The following is a 15,208-nucleotide window of genomic DNA, read 5'->3' as shown; positions in this document are numbered from 1 at the left end:
AAATACTCGAGATGAAGGTGCTATAGGAGAGAAAGGATAGAAAGATCTGGCTTTCACAAAAGGAATATGTGGAGAAAATTTTGCGGCACGTCAATATGCAGAATACAAAGCTGGTGTCTACTCCATTTTTTATTCAGTTAAAACTGTCAGTAGAGCAATCACCCAATACGGAAACAGAAAAAACTGACATGGCCTGGGTACCATATTCATCAATAGTAAGGAGCCTTATGTTTACTATGGTATGCACAAGCAGTGGGAGTTATGAGCCAGTATATGGCAAATCCAGGTAGCGACCATTAGACAACAATAAAGTGGATCCTCCGATATCTGAGGGAGACTACTGATCATTCACTCTGTTATGGTTCAGTAGGTTTAGAGTGCATTGGGTATGTTGATTCTGATTTTGCAGGTGATCGAGACAAGGAGATCTACTACAGGCTATATGTTCTCCATGGGCGGCGGTGCTATTAGCTGGGAGTCTAAGCTTCAGTCAATGGTGGCATTATCAACTACAGAGGCAAAGTATATTGCAGTGGCATACGCATGTAAAGAAGTTATCTAGCTCAAGAAGCTTCTTGAAGACTTCAAGGTGAAGCAAGATATGATGAGGATGAATTGTGATAGTTAAAGCACGTTGCACTTGGTGAAAAATCTGACATTTCACTCTCGAATGAAGCATATTGATATTCGCTATCATTTTGTGAGAGATGTGGTTGATGATAGTCTAGTCTCATTGCTGAAAATACATAAAGATACAAATCCAACAGATGTGTTGACAAAGCCAGTGACTCGAGAGAAGTTCAATTGGAGCAAGGCTTTTCTCGATCTTGGAGCTACGTGAGGAGTGGAAGGTTGGCAAGGCCTCCAGGGACGATGTTCTCATGAGTTCGGCACATGTCTTCAGGTGGGAGAATTGTTAGGATTGAAGCCTATGTGAGAAGACCCGACCTGGACCCAGCAAGCAGGCTAGGCCCGGCCCAGAACCATGTGCGAGCGCGACCCAATGCCGGCGTACGCGGTCTACCACATTTTCGCAGTCCACAGTGGGGCGCATGGACCGAACGTCCATTTTCAGGGTGTTTCTCGCGGTCCACGATGGACCGACGTCGTTTTCCCGAACATTTCTCGCGGTCTATACGATATTCGGTGGATCGAAGGTGCGATCGAATGGTAGATCTCGCTCCCAATCTTGATTGGACAGCTGAGGATTTTTCTCGATTGATTTAGGCTTGATCCGAATGATTTTAAGCGCTAATCTGGGCCGTGCGATGCAGATCCGATGGTTGAGCTTCTTTCTTCGATTCTATAGGGAATAGAAGTCCGATTTGATACGGTTTGGATTTGGATTCACCTGGTGATGAGCTCTATTTAAAAGGAGGACTTGTGAGAAGGTTATGTAGTTTGAGAGCAGTGAAAATAGCAACCAAAAGGAAGGATTCAAAAGAGAAAAAAATAAGTGATGTGAGATTCTTTTTTGAGAGAAAAATAAGTGCTTTTCTTTTGTAAAAGAGAGTCTGTGTGAGTCTTTTTATTTTTCTTCTTCTTCTTTAATTTTGTACTTAGTTGTGTCGTGGATTATTAATAGAAGAATGTTGAGGATGTCTTGCCCATGGACACATTTGTTCTAATTATCTTTTCTCTACAAAATGATCTTGTTTTCATTATATTTGTGTACTGTGTAGATCGAGATGTGCTCGATTATCTTACGGCTTGTTCTTTTATTTTGAACATCACCTTCTTTGATCTACCTGCCATGATCAACAACTAATGCTGCTTGATCGAAATAAAATTTTGTTTCCTCCATTTTGGAGGAGACAGTAACAAAGGCTTTACGCATCTTAGATCCTTGGATAGAGAGATTGGTTGTGTATTCTGGTTTGCAGCCATGTTGAAGGAGGGTCACTACCTTATAGGAGGGAAATGGTGCATGGAATGTCACACCCCAAACCCATCACCTGAGTTGGGCACGTGACACGGCCACACAAACCCTAGAGCAGTACCTTAGGATCATGTAAGGCCTATTAATTTAATATTTTTTAAAAATTTTAAATAACCAAGTAATTACCAAATCAATCAACCGAGTCACAACTTCAAATCAATTGTAAACTTGTTCAATACAATTATTCAAATGTTCATTGGTATCAGAGAATTTAAGCTAACTAAACTACTAAAAGCTTCAGTTCTCAATTGCTCTCGCCCGAACCATCCAACTAAGCATCCTGTGAGTCAGAAAAAAAATAAGAAGGGAAATATGAGCTTCTCCAGCTCAGTAAGAATCACTGCACATGCACATCAAGCCAGTAGATAAAATTAATGTTCTAAAACCAATACATTGAGAAAACTCATATATATATAATAACTAAAATATTATCACAAATATGCATATGTATCATCATACATCATCAGGTGAAATCTTCATTCATTGTTGAATTTTATATTATATGTTTCATGTTTCACATCTTCGGTTTGATAACCTTTTATTCCTTTTTGGCTTTGGACTAACCAGGATCATGCGACGATCTTTTATTCGGATCGATTTCTGTGATCTTCCTCGGATCGAACTATTTATGATCTTTCTCGGATCAAAGTGGCCATGATCTTTCTCGGATCAAATCATTCATGATCTTTCTCGGATCAAGTTCTTCCACACATAAACCTGTGGAGGCTGTCCCAGGCATAAGCTCCTGACTGGCTATTCCACATGACAAGGTCAGTCCAAACATATTCTCTCTTTTTTTTTTATTTTATTTTATGAACATATACCATTAATCAATTCAAATTTTGTAGTGTACTCAAAAATAAATATGTAATAACTATATAATCATGCCATCAAATGCATTGATGAAAACATATTCATGCTCGCAACCACACAAGTAAATATCAATATTTTACATATGATAAATTCATTAATCTCAAATCAAATGATGCAAAACTAATAGTAAAATAATATATACATGTGATGATGATCATGTATAATGATTCTTACCGCGATAAATGAGAATTCAAATTCACAGCCTTAAAGTCAGAAAATCAAGCCCTACTCGTTGTCCCCTGGTCGTTGGACTGTTCTCCTATCAAACAAAAATAAATTAATTTAACCAAATAAATTTTCTATATATATTAAGGTTATCTGACTCTTATCCATGTCCCCCCTTTTTTTATATATTTTATTTTATATATGTATGTATATATATATATAATTATATTATATATATATATATTTAATTTTTTTTATTATTTTTTATTTATTATATATATATGTATGTATATATATATATAATTATATTTTATGTATATATATATATATTTTATTATATATATATATACATATATTTTAGAGAAGAGAGAAGAATTTCTTCTCCTCTTCCTCACACCCGAAAACAGGGAACCCGAGCCCCCTGACCGAACGCTCCCTTTAACCCGACCAGAGGAGCACCTCCGGCCACCTTCCCCGACAGCGTCCCGACGACGGTGATGCTACCTTGTCGGTGGCAGTGCCACCATCCCTGTTGCCGGCGGTAGAAAAGGAAAAAGATCACACAAACAGGGTATCCCTGTTTGAGCCCGAACTGGCACCTCGCCGGCTTCCAAATACACCGATGATCGGAGAATAAAAAGGAGAAGAGGAATACCTTGCTCTGCCATCCAAAGATAGCTCCAACGACCCCCCTCTCTTCCGATCAACTACCCACGGTATTTCTTAAGAAAATCTCTCAAATCCCTCGATTTTCTTCGGAATTTTTTTGTTGTAAAATCCTAAGGGGAACGGGGGATCTTTATAGAGGAGGTTTCCTACCCTAGCCAGACTCCTCGAGTCCATTTCGTCAGAAATAGAGAGGAAGAAGACTCCGGTTAGGAGTCTTCCTCCTCCTCTGTAAATTTTTTTTTTTTTTTGTTGGGCCGTCTGGGCTACAGGCCCAAGTAACTGGGCTGTTACAATCTTCCCCCCTTAAAAAAAATTTCATCCTCGAAATTTACATACCTGAGTTTTCAAAAAGTTGTGGATACTTGATCTTCATTTCTGTCTCGAGTTCCCATGTAGCCTCTCTTTCGCTATGATTGCTCCATTGGATCTTCACATAAAGAATAATTCGATGTCGTAACACCTGATCTTTCTTGTCAACAATCCGTATGGATATTCTTCATAAGTCAGATCCTTCTGAAGTCGCAAAGGTTCATAACTCACCACATGACTTAGATCTGGAATATACTTTCTCAACATCGATACATGAAACACATTATGTACGCCAGATAAAGTCAGTGGTAATGCTAACGATATGCAACCTCTCCAATCCTGTCTAAAATTTTAAAAGGCCAATATACTTGGACTCAACTTACCACGAACTCCAAATCTCATTACACTTTAGTGGGAGAAACTCTCAGAAAAACATGATCGCCACTTGAAATTCCAGCTCCCTTCTTCTATATCAGCATAACTCTTTTGCCTGCTCTGAGCTGTACGAAGCGTTCCTGGATCATGTGTATTTTTTCCACTGTCTGTTGCACTATTTCTGGTCCCAACAGTTTTCTTTCTCCCACCTCATCCCAACAAATGGGCGATCTACACTTCCTTCCATATAATGCCTCGAAAGGAGCATCTGAATGCTTGCTTGGTAACTATTATTATAAGCGAACTCAACCAATGATAAGTGATTATCCCATGCACCGCCAAGTCCATACACAAGCCCTTAACATATCCTCTAGGATCTGTATGGTTCGTTCTGATTGTCCGTCAGTTTGAGGATGAAAAGCTGTACTGAAATTTAACTTGGTCCCAAGAGCTTTATGAAGACTCTTCCAAAACTGAGAAGCAAATCTACTATCTCGATCTGACACAATAGTAATTGGTACTCCATGCAGTCATACTATCTGCTCTATATACAAGCCTGCCAATCTTTCTAAGGAAAGACCAATCCGAAAGGGTAAGAAATGTGCTGATTTCGTCAATCGGTCAACAATTACCCATACTGCATTATTATTTCGAAGCGTTTTAGGTAATCCAGTCACAAAATCCATAGTAATATGCTCCCATTTCCACTGAGGAATAAGAAGAGACTGCAATGGTCCTGCTGGTCTTTGATGTTCAGCTTTTCCTTGTTGACATACCAAACATTGGGCTACAAATTGTGCAATATCCTTTTCATACCAGACCACCAAAAATTTTTTTTCAAATCTTGATACATTTTTGTGCTTCCAGGATGCATAGTGTAAGTCGAACAGTGAGCCTCCTCTAGGATCTCATCCTTTAATCCTGAAATCTTGGAAACACATAGTCTGTTATCAAATCTCAATGACCCATCCTCATGTGTCCAAAATTTTTCTGTATACCGGATTTCACTGCTCTATGACCTTTTGTAACTCTGAATCCTCCTTTTGAGCTGCTTTAATCTTTTCAATCAAAGTAGGCTGTAGTACAAGATTTGCAAGTTGAACTTGAGAATCATGTAGTCGTATTTCAATTCTGATTTCTCCAAATCTAGCAATATAGGCTTTTGTGAGTAATAGAGCAGCCAATTCATCAAAAAATTTTCTACTTAGTGCATCGGCTACAACATTCGCCTTCCCGGGATGATAATTTATTGTCAAGTCATAGTCCTTCAATAGTTCCAACCACCTTCTTTGTCTCAAATTTAACTCCTTCTGAGTAAAGATATATTTTAAACTTTTATGATCTGTGAAAATCTCGCAATGCTCTCCATATAAATAATACCTCCATATTTTTAAGGCAAACACCACAGCTGCTAATTCTAAGTCATGAGTAGGATAATTTCGCTCATAGACTTCAATTGTCGAGAGGCATAAGCTATCACCTTCTTTTGCATCAAACACAACCAAGGCTTTACGAGAAGCATCGCTATAAATAGTGAAACCTTCAGTCCGGATGGAATGGTTAAGATTGGAGCAGTCACTAATTATCTTTTTAACTCTTGGAAGCTTTGCTCCATTCGTCTGTCCATTCAAACTTACTTGTTTCTGCGTTAGATGAGATAGAGGCATGGCAATACTAGAGAAACCTTCCACAAACCTTCGATAATAGCCAGCTAATCCCAAAAAGCTACGTATCTCTGATACTTAGTAGGTCGGCTCCAGTCAACTACTGCCTCCACTTTCTTGGGTCAACTGAGATACCATCCTTGGAGATACATGCCCGAGGAAAGTAACACTATTCATCCAAAATTCACATTTTTGTAGCTTTGCATACAGCTTCTTTTTCCTCAGAGTTTGTAATACAATCCTCAAATGTTCTTCATGCTCGAGTGAGCTTTTCGAGTAAATCAAAATATCATCAATAAATACAACTACAAATCGATCCAAGTATGATGCAAACACTCGATTCATAAGATCCATAAAGGCTGTCGGTGCATTGGTCAAACCAAATGGCATGACTAAAAACTCATAATGCCATATCTAGTCCGAAAGGCTGTTTTTGATATATCTCCAGGCTGTATCTTCAACTGATGGTAGCCAGAACGAAGATCAATTTTTGAGAAGACTGAGCCCCTTGCAACTGATCAAACAAATCATCGATTCGTGGTAAAGGATATTTGTTTCGCACTGTTACCTTGTTTAATTCTCGATAGTCTATGCAAAGTCGAAGGCTATCATCTTTCTTTTTACAAAAAGTACGGAGCTCCCCAAGGTGACACACTAGGTCTAATGAATCCTTTGTCCAACAACTCTTGTAATTGCTTTTGTAATTCCTTCAATTCTGCTGGAGCCATTCGATAAGGGGCTTTAGAAACTGAACTCGTACCAGGAATCAAGTCAATAGAAAACTCAATCTCTCGATCAGGAGGTAGTCCAGGCAGGTCATCCGAAAAAATATCAGAAAATTCCTTCACAATAGGATATCCTGTAACTTGAGCTTATTATCTTGAGTTCTAATACAGTGGCTAGAAATCCTTTACATCCTTTTCTAAGAAAATTTCTGAGCATGAATAGCTGAGATGAACTTCTGGTGAAAGAAGGTTTAGTACTCTTAAAACTAAACTCTGACTGATCTGGGAATTTGAAACATTATTATCTTTTGAAGCAATTAACTGTAGCATGATATGCTGCTAACCAATCCATCCCCAAGATTAGATCAAAGTCCTTCATCTCTAAGACTAATAAGTCTGCTTTCATCTCCTATCCTCAATACTTAGTACACAATCTTTGCAAATTGAATTAACCAAGATCACCTCTCCACTTGGTGTGCAGACCAGAGATTATTTTCTAGAGGTGTAGGAGACATCTCTTGTCTTCTTAATAAAACTAGTTGCTATAAAAGAGTGGGTAGCTCCAGGATCAAATAGAGCATAGACATTGTTGGATGCATTTTGATCATACCTGTCAATATTCATTTATCATTCAGGGCTAATATCCATATTAATATTTTCATGACATATATAAAAGAATTAGGAGATAGGTTCAGTACCTGTCACCACTGAGTTAGAAGCATTAGCATCCTGTTGTGTAAGCGCATAGACTCGCCTTGGGTCTTTGATTTTTGTTGTCCCGCATCTTGTCTTGTACATCTTGGGGTGCCCGATTGCGGGGGTATTCTGAAATTTTGAGGCATCTGCTGTCTCTGTGATTCCTCCTCCACTGCGGCATACAATGCTTTTGCCATCTTGTCCACATTTGTAACATTATCCCTCGGGCCACGTACAATCTCGTCTAAAATGAGGTCCTCCACACCTATAACATATAAGGCTCCCTTGAGATTGTACTTTACCTTCAGTGGCAGTCTGGCTTGGTTTTGGGGTCTTTGGTTTGAAGGCTCTGCTACTTTGACCTTGAGAATCAATTGCTCGACCCCTTTTCTTCATACTTTTCTCTCTTGCTCTTGAGCATCATTGAGTCCTTTTTCTATTATTAAGCATTTGTTTACAACTTCTTATAAGTGGCAGCTCAAAATAGTCACTACTGTTGGATTCTATCCCTTAATCCATTCTCAAATTTTCTGGCTCGAACATTTTTCTCAGCTATCAATGCAGGGGCATATCTTGACAATTCTTCAAATTTGACTGCATATTGAGCAACTGTCATGTGGCCCTGTACCAGTCGATCGAACTCTCAAAATTTCTGGAGTCGGATACTCTGGGAAAAATACTTCTCATAGAAGACCTTTCTAAATTCTTCCATGAAAAGTACATCATTTGGCCCAACTTTCCAATTTCATCTCCCACCAATCGGCTGCCTCACCTTGTAACATAAAGTGGCAAAGTGACCTTATCTTCAGCAGGACATCTCAAAGCATGAAAAACTTTCTCTATTGCTTTTAGCCAGCTTTCAGCTTCCATAGGATCTGAGGTCCTGAGAATGCCGGTGGTGCATATTTTTTGAAGTCTAATAAATTGATTTGACGTTCATACTGATTTTCAGCTCCTTGTTGCTGCTGGACTGTCGCTCCTAAAATATTTGTTGTATGATTGTTGTTGTTGTCCCTGTTGCACCTCCAATATCCTCCTCATATCTTCCTCGCAGCCACTTGTTGTTGAACCAGTACTTGCATTAACTGAGCTGCAGTAATTTATTCCCCAAGTTGAATTTCAGGTTCTCCTGGAGTTTTTTCTCAGGAGTGACTCTGCAGGATCAGTAGGATGTTCTTGTTGTGGTGCATCATCATCCGATGAGGGTGGAGCATTTTCTTGTTGTATAGCTGGCTCCCAAGCATTAGAGCATCCGCAAAAAGTAGGTCTCTGATTTCGCCCACGCTCAGTCCCTCTTGCCATGTCAACCTACACAGTTTCACTTTAGTCAAGAATTTAAGAATAATATTTCATATTAGTCAATTTCATCTAAAAGTCTACCCATATACTCTCTCTCTGAAATAAACCTCAGATTCCTAACCTAGGCTCTGATACCACTCAGTCACGTCCCAAACCCAGCACCTGAGTTGGGCACGAGACACGGCACACAACCCTAGAGCAATGCCCTGAGGATCATGTAAGGCCTAAATTTAACACTTAAAATTTTAAGTAACCAATTAATACCAAATCAATCAACCAGTCACAACTTCAAATGAATGTAAACTTTGTTCAATACAATTATTCAAATGTTCATTGGTATCAGAGAATTTAAGCTAACTAAATTACTAAAAGCTTCAGTTCTCATTTGCTCTCGCCCGAACCATCCAACTAAGCATCCTGTGAGTCTGAAAAAAAAAATAAGAAGAAAATATGAGCTTCTCCAGCTCAGTAAGAATCACTGCACATGTACATCAAGCCAGTAGAAAAATTAATATTCTAAAACCAATACAATTGAGAAAACTCATATATATATAATAACTAGAATATTGTCACAAATATGCATATGTATCATCATACATATCAGGTGAAATCTTCATTCATTGTTGAATTTCATATTATATGTTTCATCTTTCACATCTTCGGATTGACAATTTTTATTCCTTTTTGGCTTTGGACTAATCAGGATCATGCGACGATCTTTTATTCGGATCGATTTCTGTGATTTCCTCGGATCGAACTATTTATGATCTTTCTCGGATCAAAGTGGCCATGATCTTTCTCGGATCAAATCATTAATGATCTTTCTCGGATCAAGTTCTTCACACATAAACCTGTGGAGGCTGTCCCAGGCATAAGCTCCTGGCTGGCTATTCCACATGACAAGGTCAGTCCAATCATATTCTCTTTTTTTTATATTTTATCTTATGATGTATACCATTAATCAATTCAAATTTTTGTAGTATACTCAAAAATAAACATATCATAACTATATAATCATGCCATCAAATACGTTGATGAAAACATATTCATGCTCGCAACCACATAAGTAAATATTAAATTTTACATATGATAAATTCATTGATCTCAAATCCAACGTTGCAAACTAACAGTAAAATAATATATACATGTGATGATGATCATGTATAATGATTCTTACTCGATAAATGAGAATTCAAATTCACAGCTTAAAGTCAGAAAATCAAGCCCTACTCGTTGTCCCCTGTCGTTGGACTGTTCTCCTATCAAACAAAAATAAATTAATTTAACCAAATAAATTTTCTATATATATTGAGGTTTATCTGACTCTTACCCATGTTCCCTTTTTTTATTTTATTATATATATATATTTATATATATATTATATTATTATATATATATATATATTTATTATTTATTATTTATTAATTTTATTATTTATTTTTTTTTATATATATATGTATGTATATATATTATATAATTATATTTTATGTATATATATATATATATTTTATATATATTTTTATTTAGAGAAGAGAGAAGAAATTTCTTCTCCTCTTCCTCACACTCGAAAACAGGGAACCCGAGCCCCTTTTCGAGCGTCTCCCTTTAACCCGACCAGATGAGCCACCTCCGGCCACCTTTCCGGCAGCGTCCTGACGACGGCGATGCTACCATGTCGGTGGCAGTGCACCATCCTGTTGCCAGCGGCAGGAAAGAAAAAAAGAAAAACTAACACAAACAGGGTGTCCCTGTTTGAGCCCGAACCGGCATCTGCCGGCTTCAAATTCACCGATGATCGGAGATTAAAAGGGAAAGAAGAATACCTTGTTCCGAGTCCAAAATAGTTCCGCGACCCCCTCTCTTCCGATCAATCCCCACGGTATTTCTTGGAAAATCCTCCAATCCTTGATTTTCTTCGAAATTTTTATTGTAAATTCTAAGGGAGGATGGGGGGTCTTTATAGAGGAGATTTCCTACCTAGCCGGACTCCTCGAGTCCGATTTGTCGGAAACGGAAGGAAGAAGACTCCGATTAGGAGTCTTCTTTCTCCTCTGTAATTTTTTTTTTTTTTTTTTGTTGGGCCGTCTGAGCTATAGGCCCAAGTAACTGGGTTGTTACACGAACGAGAGGGAATGGGGAGGAGAATGATAGGACCAACGCAACGAGCTAAGGCTGATGCAGGTCACGTGCAGAAGGTTATTTGTCCTAATGATGCACTAGAAAAGTAAATTCTTATTTTTTCGATTATGGGACCAATTATGGGACCTTTTTTTTCGATTGGAAGAAATTTAACTGAATTAAATTCTTGTTTTACCATCACTGGCAAGTTGTTGACAAGTTTCAATCCTTCCCTTTACAATTGTTGCACAACCAAATCGGCTACGCCTTACGTAGATTTATGATTAATAAATAAACTCACATACTTGAGGGTTTTTTTTGTTTTGCATGGAACGTCCTGTATATTGTAATTTTCTTAAAACATCATGACCGATGCTTCCGGATGTTATAACCCATTATCAAGCTGACAAAAATTAAGATGACGGATATCAAATTTGCTTGATCTTTTACCTTTATTTAGTTGATAAAGTTTATCTTAATATTAAGTTGTTGGAGTTTATATTCATCAAATCGATGAAGTGTATCTTTTAGGTATTTATCTTTTGTTTGATCGTATCACCTGCAAAGCAAATGCTATGCTTGGGAAGTTTAGAGTTCACTTCTAGCGCTTGCTTTGAGCTATTGTAATAAGAGTGGCCATAGGCAATGATCAAAAAGCATCGCCTGAAGTTAAAAACTGTTGTTGTATAAAGATTTTGACAGTGGTGCTCCAGTCGCCGGTTCACTACAAGAAATTTGATTTTTTGCGACGAAATTTTAGCGATGAAATATTTTTCGTCGCAAAAAAGTAAGTTTTTGCAACGAAATTTAAATTTCGTCCCCGAAAATTAGGTATTTGCGACGAAAAAAATTGCGTTGCAAAAAGTTATATCTTTTGCAACGAAATTTTTATTTTTGTTGCTAGAAGTTCATTTTTAGTGACGAAATTTTTTTTCGTTGCAAAAAATAATTTTTTGGTGATAAAATATTTTTTTTTCATAGTTAAAATTTTATTTTTTGCGACAAAACAAAATTTTATCGCCAAAAAAATTATATTTTTTACGATGAAATTGATATTTCGTTGCTAAAAAGAAAGACTTTTGCGACCAATTTTTTTATATTTAGCGACGAAACTATTGCGTCGCTAAATTTTATTTTATTAAAAATTTTTGAATATTTTACGACGAAAATTTAAATTTCGTTGCTAGAATTGATTTTTAGCGACGAAAGTTTTTTCATCGCAAAAAATTATTTTTTTTGGCGACGGAAAAATTTTTCGTTGCTATTTTTTTTTTTTGCGACGAAAATAATTACGTCGCCAAAAATTGGATTTTATGCGACGAAATATTTGTTTCGTTACGAGAAATTTGATTTCCCGATCATTTGCGACGAAATTAAATTTTCATTGCCAAAAATTAATCATTTGCGACGAAAATATTTTTGTTGCAAAAAATATATTTTTTTACGACAGAATATTTATTTTTAGCAACAAATTTATTTCATCGCTAAATATTTTTTAATTAAAAATAAAACCTTTGATATTCTGCCCTAATTGAAAAAAATCCTGTTGATTTCTCCCTCCCGATCTCCGTCGCGGTCATCCAAATTTTCTCCCTCCCCGATCTCCGGCGACAGTCCTCGTTCCCCGGTCGCCGGTCGTCCTTCCGGTAAGTCCTCTCCCTCCCCGCCACCATCCTCTCTCTCTCTCCCTCCCCACCGCCGTCGAGCCCTCCCTCCCCGCCACCATCGCCGCTCGAGCCCGCCCCCGTCGCTGATCGAGCCCACCTCCCAGCGCGCCGGCCATCTCCCTCCCGCCTCGCCACCCTCTCCTCCGCGCACCGAATCCTCCTCCCTCTTCTCTGCCTCCTTCCCTCTGGTTCCCTCCAATCCCTAGAAACCCTAACCCTCCAATCCATAAAACGAAGGTGGCGGCCACCTCTCCTCCCTCCCTTTCCTCCTCCTTCCATACTTTCCTCCTATTCTTCCTCGCCAGCCGCCGCCGAAATGACTACCTCCTCCTCGTCTGGGCTACTCCAAGGATAAGGCCCTCGTCGCCTCCAAATCCCTCCTCCACATCACCACCCCCGACAAGCCTGACGCTGTCCTCGCCTTCCTCCGCCGCCACGCCGGCCTCTCCCCCCGCCAGCTCCACGCCTTCGTCCGCCGCTGCCCTACTGTCCTCGCCACCAACGTCCCCTCCAATCTCCTCCCCAAGCTCAAGGTCCTCGAGCGCCTCCTACCCTCTCCCGTCCCCACCGCCGCCTGCCGCTTCGGCCTCCCGTCCCTCGCCGCCGCCTACCGCTTCGGCCTCCCGTCCCCCACCGCCGTAGCGTCTGCAAGGCAGTCGCCGCTGGTCGACCCATCCATCCCCTGTCTCTCTCCCTCATTTTCTTTCTCAGTCTGGTTTGTTTGTTTTCGTAGGGCCGCTGCCGCCGCCGCCGCGTCACCGCCGAGCCGCCACCGCTGCGCCGCCGTCGGGTCGCCACTGCCGGTTGCCGTCACTGTCACCATCACTGCTCACGGAAGAGTTGAAGGTGAAACTATTTTTTTAATTTTTTTTAATAAATTTTAGTCATTAAAAATAATTAGTTATTATTTTAGTAATTAGATATAATGTTAGATATAATTATTTGTTTGATATAATTAATTTTAATCATGATTTAAAAATATTTTAAAAATAATTTTTTTAATAATATATATTAATTGTAGCATAATAAATTTATAAGCCTTAGAATTTTCGTTCGAGGATAGCGTGCATAAACCAATATTTTTTTTTATGAAAAAAATATTGGTGCTTTACACACTATTCTCGAATTATCCTCATGGACAGTTTGGGCACGTGAATGAATTTAATATTGCAACACATGTGCTTCTATATCGCAGAGTTTTGTCGGTATTTTCGATCATGTTTTCTGGATACATAGCACAATTTTAATGCTTGTGTATCTGGAGAACTGCGTCGAAATGCTGCCGAAATTTTTTTGGTATACAAGACATGTATTGCAATATTAAATTCTTACGTTCCTGAATGGAATAGGACCATCACCCTATAGGTAGGAGATAAAAGGCGTTAGTCAACTATTATTACATAAAATTGATTGTATAGTTTGCATCATAAATATGTAGGTATGGATCGTGGTTGGATGTCTTTGCGTGATAAGTTCTGTCCCGAGTATATTACGGGTGTGATGACTTTTATGAATGTGGTGTCCAATCATACTAGAGAAGATGGGAAAGCTCGTTGTCCATGTCGTCGATGTAGGAATTTATTTTGGTGTACCTTATCGGATATTCAGAATTATTTATACGAACACGGTATAGATGTGACTTACAAGAGATGGATTTGTCATGGTGAAGATTTGCCGACTAGCTCGAACATGTTGTCCAGGAGTCCTATAAATCCGTCGTCAGTCGATGGATCATGCAGTCGTGAAAGACAAACACTTGGTGAAGAAGATAGAGAAATTTTAGAGGATCTTCATATGGAATTATTTGAAGTAAATGTAGAAGCGAGAGCAGAACATCAGCATTCCATTCCGAGACAAGAAGCTGAAGAGGACAGTAATATTCTATAAATGATAGATTCGAGCGTCTATTAAGAGATGCACAAAGTGATGTTTATCCTGGTTGTAAGAAGTACTCTCTGTTGTCCGCCGTAATAAAGTTATTACACATGAAGACACTTGGTAAGTGGTCAAACAACTCGTTTAATTGGTTGCTCAAATTTTTGAAGGACTTACTGCCAGAGGGAGAGTTACTTCCGTCAAGTCATTATGAAGCCAAAAAATTATTGAAAGGACTCGGTTTGGGAGTCGATGACTTGGGCCTACGCTGTGAAAAGATACATGCATGTCCGAATGATTGTGTTCTATTTCGGAAGGATAAACAAGATCTACAAGCATGTCCAATTTGTCATTCAAGCAGATGGAAAGAAAGTCGTGGTAAGGATAAGAAGAAAAAGAAAATACCATGCAAGATTCTGCGGTACTTTCCGATTACACCACACTTGCGTCGATTGTTCATGTCGAGGCATACTGCTTGTGACATGCGGTGGCATAAGGAGGTAAATAATATGGATGATGATGTCATGAGACATCCATCAGATGGAGATGCATGGAAACATTTTGATCGTGAACATCCATGGTTTGCAGCTGATTCACGAAAATGTCAGGCTAGGGTTGGCAACAGACGGATTTAATCCATATGGTAATCTTAGTACTGCTTATAGTATGTGGCCTGTTATGGTATTTCCTTATAATTTACCACCATGGAAGTGCATGAAATCACCTTTTAATCTATTGGCCTTGTTGATCCCGGGTCCCATGCCCCTGGAAGAGACATAGACATATTTTTAGAGCCATTGATCGAAGAGTTACAATATTTGTGGGAAGAAGGAT

Source organism: Elaeis guineensis, chromosome 11, assembly GCF_000442705.2.
Source record: "Elaeis guineensis isolate ETL-2024a chromosome 11, EG11, whole genome shotgun sequence".
Taxonomy (NCBI): Eukaryota; Viridiplantae; Streptophyta; class Magnoliopsida; order Arecales; family Arecaceae; genus Elaeis; species Elaeis guineensis.
The sequence above is the reverse complement of the archived record's forward strand: the minus strand, read 5'-3'. Positions refer to the sequence as shown.